Genomic DNA, 9,851 nt, shown 5'->3' on the forward strand with positions numbered 1-9,851 from the left:
TTTTCCTGCAGGTGGGCTGCACCTGTTGGCCCTCATTCTGCACCATAACTCAATGTTAATCCCTTTGTTCTTCTTTTGACCAGTCATCAAATGTTTTGACTTTTAAGAATCAGAGATGAAGATGTTTTAAAAGACTCCTTTATTAAGACAGAAAACCAAACCACTTTTTGATCACAGAATCACATATTTAGTCAGTTTAGGTAACAACGCATTTTTCTAATTTTATAAATGAACTGTAAGATAAAAAAAATTTAAAAAAACCTCTGGAAAACCGAGTGCAAGGCAAACTGCAGAATCTCTCCAGGTGATTGTGAGAACAAAATGCATAATCACAGTTGCCTGCAGAGATTACCCAGTTAGCCTTTAGCTTCCTTGCCCGGGCCCTGGCTGTCGTATAAAAGCCGTTTTGCACTGGGGGCGTCATACATTCAGCGAGTCAATCGACAGCAGATGTCTTACAACAATCAACATAAAGACAACCCTGACCCTGCTCCCCACCGTTCCCTGAAAGGTCTTACGTTACCATGGAGATTAGGCCATGGCACGTGCCTCGCATTGTCGGACCTTGTCCTCCAGGGTCAATCCGCACGCCCAGTCAGAGGTCAGATGTCACCCAGGCATCCCGCGCAGGTCACCCACTGACCAGCTTTCAGCCTCTGACCATACCAAACACTGGAATAAATTGACAGATTGAGAAGAAGACCAAATGGTTATCATTACACTTATTAATTACTCAACAAGTAAGGAGCACATTTAAATAATTACTGTGTTTCAGCCTCACTGTGTTTAGATTTTGCAGTGAAGTTGTGTGTTGAAAAATTATTCTGCACGTTACTGTATGTCTCCCTCTTGTGGTGAAGTTTAAGCTTTCACAATTAACCATTTCAACTGAACGACATGAAGTTTAAGCGACATAAAATTAAAAGTATAATACATAACCAGATCAATACAGGAACAACAATTAAAAAAACTAATTAGTTGAAGATGAATTGATTTACTAACTTTCGGACCATTTCTAGTACTCATTTATTCTATTAGTTGTTTTATAGCTGGAAGACATGTAGTCTCAAATAATACAACTCTGGCTTAAGTTTGAGTATAATTGCCCAAAAACCAATTATCTTTTTTTTCATGTTTAACCGCCATGTTTCTATATTCTTTAGGAAGTCCCTCCCTAAAAGGTGCATCCTCTGCCACTGAGCTGGAAGAATGTCGGGATATTCAGGTCATCGAGTTGCAAAAGTGTTGCTCGGGCATTGACAAAAGAAAAATCTTAAGTTTATTAAACGGAACAGGCTGACAGTCCACACTTTGTTAGGCAGTGAATGAGCAGAGTGGTTTTGACAGCCCTAACCTCTTAAGCTTCGGGTCCCACTGAGCCCGGCACAGCTAGAGCTAAATACCATCTGTCCCAACATCATGAGGGCCCCCCTGCCCCCACACACACACCCCAACCTGTCCCCCAACAGTTTAGGATAAACATCTTAGAATTGCTAACTAATAAAAAATATTCGATCAGTATTGTTGTGTTTTATTTAATTTTAAAATGACTTAAGTTTGAAAAGGCGGAACAAGGTTTTTCCTTCCAAGTTATTTGTGTTATTTTTTTACAAATTCAGCAAATATTGTCAACAAAACATCTGTATTTATAGAAATTAGCTAAAATTGCAATTGAATTTATTATTTGAAATTGTTGTTGCCAACTTTTTTGCTGTAAGATGCTTTCTCTTCCTCTCTCCTTATGCACCTGCAGCTCTGCTCAAAGGCGTTCACTAGCTCTGCTGTGGGGTTCAGTCTGAATAAAAGGAGCTCAGCAGCCTGAGTATTCAGAAAGGAGACAGTTCAGGAAAAAAAAACCCTCATCTGAATGGATAGTGATATCCCAGGAATGGAGGCTCCTCCTGTTTTCTGCCACGACCACTACAAGTAAGACTATACAAAGCAATTTTTGCCTTTTAAATCCAAATCTCTGTATCTGTCGATTCTGAGTTAGTGTTTTAAGACTTACTGGTTACCACAAAGAATACTGACCAATAAACTACAAGTAAATAAGTAACTAACTATATACATGGTATTTTTTTTGCCTGTTGGATGTCGTTTACAGTAAAGAAGAGCAAATGTCCGTCATGGCCTGTCACCCTGTAGCGTTTGCTTCAGCACTTCATTAGAGTCCTGGACATTTGCTGTACAAGCAATTGTCCTCTGCTAATGAAAAAAAAAAAAAGATGACGCATTGTATCAGTTGGAAGTAAATTTATCAAAGGAGGCTGATACAATAGACAGAACAACTCAAATTATGAAACATGTCTGTAAGGAGGCCTCCTGCGGAGACATATTGTACTGTTTGTTGATGGTCCAGTGACATGTGGTGACATCCAGACAGAAAATAACAGAGAAAATGTTGCTGTACGTCCACAGTGTGAGGTTGAAAAGGTGGGTCAGGCCATAGGAGCTGTGTGAGAGTATGTGCATGGCTTTAACATATAAGAACACATGCTGGGAAACACACACAAGGAGCAGACCTTTGAGAGCTGCTCTGTGGCTAAAAATAATTGGGATCTGCGTGAACCGATGTGACATGTGTACTAGCCCCTGCCTTTCCGTTGGAAACTCTTCCGTAGAAATAGAAAAAAACAGACAGGGGAAAAGGAGGGAAAGATGATGACGAGATGGAGGAACAACAAAAATCTGGGGTAGAGAAACTTATTAATCTGCAGCAGTCTGAACTGAATCTGAAGGGAGTTTATATCAAAATGAACAAAATTGGGATGATATAAAAAAAAATATGAGTATTCCACAGGGGGAGAATGCATAAATTTCCTGGTATTTCTCTATCAGAAATACCAGCTTCAGAATGCTAACTAGTAATTTCCACAGAAGATCTGGGAACTAATCGGAGAATCTCTTTTGTCTGGCATAATAAATCGAGATGCACTGCGCAAGCTTTATACAGGCTTATGCTAAAGTTCTTTTTAAGAAAAATATGCTGCAGGTTCCTTGACAGGAGTATAAGTTTTGAATCCAGTAAAAAAAACTAAGGAATAACAAGCTTATAAAATTAATGCATCAAACCAGATCCACCTATCCTTTTTTTCATTTGTATTAAACTTAAAATAAGAGCATACTGCTTTGGTGCGCCTACCAACAAAAAAATGATAATTTTTTACATTTTTTGAACGGGGTACACAATATAATTTTTTCAGTATATGATGATCACAAATCAGAGTTGATCAAGGAAAAATTGGCTGATTTTGATCCTTCCTCTATAGGTTGGGACATCCAAAATTAGTTAAACATTTTTATTTACAATGTTCTCTAAATTTAGAGGATTTGATGCTGCTTTATTGGTGCATCATTGAAAAAAAGAAACCTTATTGAGTGGTCTGTAGGTTCTGCAGTGTACAGTGCAGCCACATTTCCTTGCCAGTCACAGGATATGAGTCTGGCTGCCATTTAGCCCCTGCACTGCAGTCTCACATGGAACGACCCAAAGAAAAAAAAACAGCCTACTCACTGTCCACACCACATTTACATCTCATCTCAGTTATTGGATCCATAATTCCTCAATACATCTCTTCAATCTTATATCATCCCCTTGTATCCTTCAACATACACATACGCACACAACTGATGACAATTATATTTTTATATTTCCCAGAGCATCAACCACCAGAGAGATTTTCTGCTGTTTAAATGTGAATTTATGTGTCATATAAATGAGTGGAGAGTATATTTAAGACCGTCTGAGGAGTGTCCCTGTCCCACTCAGCCTCTGTTTGTCACCTTTTCTTGTTAAGCAGGAGCTGAACGGCCCTCGGTCCCACCAGCCTCCAGAGCCGGTCCCAGGCTGTTTGGGACCCTGAGCAAAATTTGATTATGTGGTTTTTCAACTAGCATCAATCACAAAGGTACATTTTACTTCCCCCTTTGTGTTTAACAGTTTACATATTGGACAATTAACATAACCTAGATTATAACTCATGATGCTTTTATAATAGAAGATAATCATTGACTGGCCTGTCACCTACCACATAAGAGTTGCTCTTTGTGGAAAACAAATTGATTTTCATAATAGTTTTATTTTCTTTTGCTGGTTATCTGTACTTTTTAGAAAGGTGAAGCATAAAACAACTTCTTAAATGTCAATATTTGAGCCATAATTTTAAGAATGTTAATTTAACACTGACTTTAGAGTTTCTAAAGTTATTTAGATTCTTTTATGTTTATTTTTCCAATAATCATTCTTTATCACATGAATTATTGCATTTCAACATGACTCATGCTCACCTGCTCAACTAACAATGCCATACAAAGCGGCGGATTGCTTAAGTTTCTGTTGACTGGCACTTAATTACTGCTTCCATTAACTTCTGCTAGGTTATTTATATTCTTGTTATTTAGTTGTCTTTATTAATTTTATCTTCCGTGTGAAACAACTGCATTGGCTCCACCCCCGCAGCTTTTAGCTTGTCTTCTGAGGTATCGAGAGTTAATGTGTTCATCAACAAAAATATTTAAAGTCTAACAACACCAATTTTTATTTAATATTGCAAATATCAAGTGTCACAAGTTTGATTTTGCACTATTACAGGTAGAGGCCTCATTCTACTTGTAATAGTGCAAGTAGAATGAGTAAGCAAGATTTACATTTGTAAATTGTACTTGTGTAGGATGTTTTTTTTTTGCTTTTACTTGTGATAATTTCTGGAACTCTTTATGACCCCCTATGGATAGGCCCTAAGCTTAGGTTGCTCATTCTTTGGGCCGGCTCTGTCAATCTCCCTTTTTTCTTTACTACGCTTGACTCCAATGACAACTGAAATATAAATCCAAAAAAAAAAATGTGTATTTTTTGTCCAGTATTTCCTAAGGAATTTTTATATTCAGATCTGCTATAGTACTTTTATATACTTAATATTGAGATTTCAGTGATAAATTTCCTTAATGTTGTGAGGCGATAAATTCTGAGTAATACTGAGCTATTCACAAAAAATAGCTCTTAGCAATGTTTTCTTAGCAAAGAAAACATTACAATGTTTTCCTTTTATCTGCTTTTCCAACAAAGCAAAAACAGAAACAAGCATAAAAACATGGACAGAAAAAAAATTATAACTGGAGCTGAACAGATCATCTGATGTGACCCACAGTCTGCTATATAAAGTAAAATGGAATCACTAATATTGCATGTTTAACAACAATGGATTGATGCATGTTTTAATAGAATACGTTAAACTATTTTGATCCAGAAAGAACAGCGATGCAGAAACAATTTTGAGATTAAATTTCTCTACAAAAATGATCTCGTTCAGCCGATCAAACCCTGATATTTATCAGAATCTCGCCATTATGCGCGGCTGTGTCACCATACTAAGTTTCTAATCCTATATGTTTATGAAGAGTGTGAAGGAGGATTTTTCTATTTCCTCTGATGCCCGTTTTCATGTCAAAGTATGAAATCGTTGACATAACACTCCAATTAGGTTCATGTTTCACAGGCAGTTATTGGCTGCCTCATTGTCCACATCACAACAAGCAGTGACCTTTACAAAGAGCAATTCTAACCAGGCCCCTGTATTAGTTCAGTGAAAGCCTATCAGAAAACAAGCTTCATTTATTCACTTGAAACAAAAACTATATTTAAACCAACACTTTTTCTGCTCTATACTGTTGGGATTGTGTTTTAAATATAACAGGCTTACGACATTAAAAATGAATGGAAAGCTTTACAGCATGTTTTCTACACATATGCATCAGCACCCGTTATTTTTCAGGAGATAAGGGTAACGTGAACCTTTCAGCTGGTCAAACTATATTCGATAAACAAGACCTTGACCAAATGACTGATTGCTTAATCTCAACACGACAAGCAGCCCACCAGCTGCTTATCATCTGTGCTCGTCCAAACTGTTCACCACTATTGCGAAAAGCATTCATTTCAGCCCAAACTAGTTTTAAGATAGATTTAAAATAATTTTTATTCAGCCAAGATGTTTGTTTCTGGGAGGGAATCAGAAGACTTTTCTCAAAAGAAAAAATAAATAAATAAATAAGAAAAACAGCATTACTTTGGATATATATATTCCTGTTTTTATTCATTTTAATTAAGAATAGCTTGTTGAAAACTATTTAGGACCTTCTTCATAATCAGTGGGGAAAAAAATAATGATTTCCACCAAACCCCTCACAAATAATGAAAACCTTATCATGTTTTCGCTATTTTTGACAATTTATCTTTGGTGATGAGCTCCAAGTCTTTGAGGCTGGAAGACCTCATTGCCATCTCCCTCATCTTCAGCTCTGTTCCATAAATTCTGCGTGAGATTCAAGTCTGACTGGGAGACGGAAACATAGACAATATTTCCAGTCACTGGTTGGTAAAATTAAAATTTTACTTTTAATATACTTTAATCTGCTAGCGGCATAAATAATTTTAGGCCTAATACCCAAAATTCATATTTATGCTCATGAAAAAACGCAGCAGAAAACAGAACCACTCAACGCGGGGCGGTAACTAAGTCAACACACCTTGTTTGGATTAATTAAAAATATTTAGAATTTCTTGCATGCTCAAAAGTCACAACACGAGTTTAAGGGATGAAACGTATTTCCCCTAAACAAAGCAGGATGAGAATATTGATTAGTGAATATGTGAAATAAATAGATTGGTACATTTAAGTGAACATGGTGTTAAGCTAGCAGTAAAACTTTGGTATGTTTACTCAGTTTGCTTTCTACAATAAGAAGATATATTTCGTGGATGCTCACCCCACAAATTTGAAATTATATATCTTATCTGTATTTTAAAATTAAAATTACTACAGCTACAACTGTACAGCTCTTATGATATTAGGCATCATAAGAAAATGTTTCAAAGCACACACTTTAACATTTATTATGTATGCATATCAATATACAAAAGTCTGTTTGCATGATTTGTGGTCAAAGTTTTCCACAGAAATCCTCCCCAAATAAACACAGTGTTGCAGGCAAAGTGCTGCCTAATCCCAGATCTGGGAGAAGACTTGAGGGACCAGCAAAAAGAGCAAGGCAGCTTACATTTGTGATTGATGGTCTCTGTCTGTGCAATAGCTGACTGAGCAACATGTACACTTCTCCTATTCCCACACTTAATGGCTCACCATATTCTATATAAGGTGCTTGTCCTCAAATACATGAACCTAAATCCATGGAATGCTGTGCGCATGTTGAGGGCTGAATAGATCAGGGCTAGAGTTGGCTAATTTGGCCGAGGAACGTACCATGCAGTCGCGGCATCTTGCTGTAGAGCGTGTCCTGGAGTGCTTTGTTGAATTTCCCTTTGCATCCCCTTCTTTCTCAACCATTCTCCTTATTCTGTCACTGTTAAAAGATTGAATGAAAACAAAAAAAAAAGACATCAAATGTACAGCAATACTTTGTTGACCTATGTTTAAACAATACTGTAGGAGCACTTTTCTGGCAATCCTTGATCCTGTCATGTCCCTCGTCCGGTGCCAAGACGTGTCTGGTCTGGCCCTCGGCCAGGCTGGGCTGGACTGGGCTGGTCGCCACCAAGGCCCCAGCAGCCTAGCAGGCAGGACAAGCTTAATGCTGACACATCGCTAACATCAACCAGGGAGGATACCACTGGAAGATACTTAAACATCAGCACTCCACCATTTCAGAAAGGGAAGATTAGACTTTGGTCATGAAAAGGCTACATTTGAGAAACCGTCCCAATTGTGCTTAACTGTCTTTTTAGCAGAATCAGATTTAGATATGATAATAAAAAAACAAGACTGTAACAGTGGTTTGCACGAAAAAAATTGGGAAATGAAAAAAGGCCACACCCCTTTACATAAGCCTGCGCTTATTCAAATCAAGGAGCTATTAGTGCTTTTGTAAGACAGACGACCAGCCAAAATAATGATATCCTTCTCAATTTGAGAGATCAGGTTAGCTTATTTACACATTATTTCACTTACAAAGAGACAAGAGAACAAAACAGATTATAACAAAGTTGGATTAGTTAAAAAAATATGGTCATTTTTGAACTCCGTAAACAATTACTTGATTGTCAGAGTTATATTTGCTACAAAGGCAACAAAGGCAAAACGTGCATACCCTGCATCACAACAAGGCTAAATATTTGTATATATTTACAGAAATGCGCAAGAAACCATCATTGCACACAGCTATGCTATAATCTAGGCCTTTTAAAAATACCCAAGCTGTTTTCTGGACACTTATAATAGCAACTACTTCTGTTGGTGCTTACCAAACAATGCAAATGAGCAAATGAGATTGGCAGAATGAAGCACGTTATCAATATGCACAGATATAACCAGGAGTGCCACTGATCGATGATTCAAACCTTCTCCCTACAGCCTTGTTTGTGACCTCTGACTTCTCTCCTCTCGAGGGGGTTAAACTTATTACCCTTTGACTCATATGACCTCTAGTTTGAAAGGAGCTAGATGGAAGGATGACCACAGCTTGGGTCCTATTGGTCACTCTCTGACCACTCTGCGGCCAGGGGGGCTGACCATCCGAACCCTTGTGGGATGTGACCCTGGCCCCGCCACACGCTTTGTGGGTAATACCATTAATAGGTCAATACTAACCGCAAAAAATTTGATTTTGAAAACAAGTGAACAGAATGTTGATATCATGTTTTTTCAAAAAGGTCTGCAAACAGCAACACACTTTTTTTTGTGTGTGTGTTTTTTTTTAAATCATAATCTTTTAAAACTCCCTTAAATTTTGCTATATCAGTATTTGGATTTAAATGTGTGCAAGGTAAAAAGCTGCAAAAAATAAGCAAAATTTGTATTTTTCTAGGTATTGGCTAAATCCCATAAAATTGCCTGCAACCTGTTCAAAATTGAGCTTTTTTCATTAATCAAGACCTGAAGATTAAACTTAATTCAGAAAGTAAATGTTTTAAAGAAGATAGTCTCAGTCATAATTTGAAATGAAAGTTGTATTTCACTGTCTCTCCATCCCGAGCAGAAATGGTTGTCCTGGGTGTCTGCCAGTACACCACGTTACATACGAGACATGTGCTCTCCCTTACACACGCACAGGATTATTTACCAGTTCAGATTTTTCTCCAAAAAAAACATACAACTTAAACAAAACAATAGACGATGTTGTTGTGCATATATTAAATGATTTTATTTCATTTACAAATTTGAATAAAAAAATATATATCTGTCTATCTATTTGGAATCCATCACTTCTGTAGAATAAATTTAAAAAGTCTTTCTGTTAAGGTGTGTTTCTTTATTGGATTTAAATTGATTGAGAAGTTTCAATCAAACATAATAATGCATATAGATGGCGTGCATAATGCGCTTTGTTTTCGCCACCCCTAAGAGTGCCAATAAAAATGAAACTCAAGGCTAAATAGTGCAACAAGCAGTCAAAGCCCTGACCTCTATTAAAAAAAAGGTGTATTAAAATGCAGCAGAAGGTAGTAAAATAAAAATATTACAGAGTTGGACCAACAGGAGCCCACTTTGCTGAAGTTGTCAGACCTGCAGCTAACAGTAGAGCTTGTAAACAACTGTATGAACACACATTCAGCCTCACACTACTGCACATACAACCTCACATAAGCGGGAAAAGCTTTACTACGAGAGAAAAATCTACCATCAAAATAAAGAAGAGAAGATGCAAAAAGAAGCCAAATGTACAGTGTCCTCATTCAGAATAAAATGTTGTAAAAAGAAGTGGAAAGGAGCCAGTACCTTCTGGAGCATCCTTGCCTCAAGAGAAGGGTGGGACACCTGCAGAACCTCGCGTGGTCTATCCAGAGCTGCTCAGCGACTGCTGCCTCATGGAGCAGAGAGAGGGTGTGTGTGTGTATG

At 37.4% G+C, this 9,851-nt stretch overlaps 1 long non-coding RNA gene across 1 annotated transcript; it reads right to left on the bottom strand.

Annotated features, from left to right (window-relative positions):
* Window positions 1-121: 121 nt before the first annotated feature.
* Window positions 122-9,851, bottom strand: LOC114138358 (uncharacterized). The gene is made up of 3 exons (XR_003594198.1): window positions 9,732-9,851; window positions 7,260-7,359; window positions 122-672 (listed from the first exon to the last, which is right to left on the bottom strand). It is a non-coding gene; the product is annotated as an uncharacterized LOC114138358 (long non-coding RNA).

This window comes from Xiphophorus couchianus, chromosome 22, assembly GCF_001444195.1.
Source record: "Xiphophorus couchianus chromosome 22, X_couchianus-1.0, whole genome shotgun sequence".
NCBI lineage: Eukaryota > Metazoa > Chordata > Actinopteri > Cyprinodontiformes > Poeciliidae > Xiphophorus > Xiphophorus couchianus.